Consider the following 1,396-nt stretch of genomic DNA (forward strand, 5'->3'; position numbering starts at 1 on the left):
CCGACGGCCCCCGACTGTTACTTTGTGGCAGAGCGACAGGGCAGGTTGAGACCACCTAGGAGATAGGTGGGCCTAGCCCTGGTCGGCGTTCGCGGATACTTAACATGTTTAACGAGATCTTGGTATTTGATCTGAGTCTGGCCACTGGCCTATACCCACTAACCATCTACGTGGGGACAGTTATGGGCACTCGATGTCGTGGTATCAGCCGAAGCCTTCGTGACGTCAGTGACTGAGCGGCGCGCGCCGGATTGGAACATAAGCTTGCTCTTGTATTAAGGGGGCTAGTTCTGCTTCGAGCCGTCCTCGCAACATGCAGGTGTGCAATGGGCGATGGGCCCAAACCCCTGCGCCATAGGATTTAGACCGGCGTGCTGACCTCTCTGTTGTGCCAAGGTAGGGCTGCGACGTGTTGATCTTCCGAGGCCGGGCATGACCCAGGAAAGTGTGTCCCGCCAAATGGGATCGAGCGTGTTGGGTTATGTGGTGCACCCCTGCAGGGAAGTTAATCTATTCGAATAGCCGTGATCTTCGGTAACATGACGACTTGCAGTTATACCTTGACCTTATGACAACTAGAACCGGATACTTAATAAAACACACCCTTCCAAGTGCCAGATACAACCGGTGATCGCTCTCTCACCGGGCGACGAAGGGAGGATCATCGGTTAGGATTATGCTACACGATGCTACTTGGTGAACTTGCCATCTTCTCTCTTCTCCTGCTGCAAGATGGAGGTTACCAGAAGCGTAGTCTTCGGAAGGACTAGCTATCCCCCTCTTATTCCGGCATTCTGCAGTCCAGTCCACATATGATACCCTTACTCCATTTGATACCAATGCATACATATGTAGTGTAGCTCCTTGCTTGCGAGTACTTTGGATGAGTACTCACGGTTGCTTTTCTCCCCCCTTTTCCCCTTTGCTATACCCGATTGCTGCGACCAGATGATGGAGACCAGGAGCCACACGCCACCGTCGACGATGACTGCTACTACTCTAGAGGTGCCTACTACTATGTGCAGGCTGCTGACGACGACCAGGAGTAGTTTAGGAGGATCCCAGGCAGGAGGCCTGCGCCTCTTTTGATCTGTATCCCAGTTTGTGCTAGCCTTCTTAAGGCAAACTTGTTTAACTTATGTCTGTACTCAGGTATTGTTGCTTCCGCTGACTCATCTCTGATCGAGTTCTTGTATTCGAGCCTTCGAGGCCCCTGGCTTGTAATATGATGCTTGTATGACTTATTTTATTTATAGAGTTGTGTTGCGATATCTTCCCGTGAGTCCCTGAGCTTGATCATACACATTTGCGTGTATGATTAGTGTACGATTGAATCGGGGGCGTCACACAAGGCAACATATGCATGATATGACTAACATCATCATGCCAAGTTAGA

This window comes from Triticum dicoccoides, chromosome 6A, assembly GCF_002162155.2.
Source record: "Triticum dicoccoides isolate Atlit2015 ecotype Zavitan chromosome 6A, WEW_v2.0, whole genome shotgun sequence".
Lineage (NCBI taxonomy): Eukaryota > Viridiplantae > Streptophyta > Magnoliopsida > Poales > Poaceae > Triticum > Triticum dicoccoides.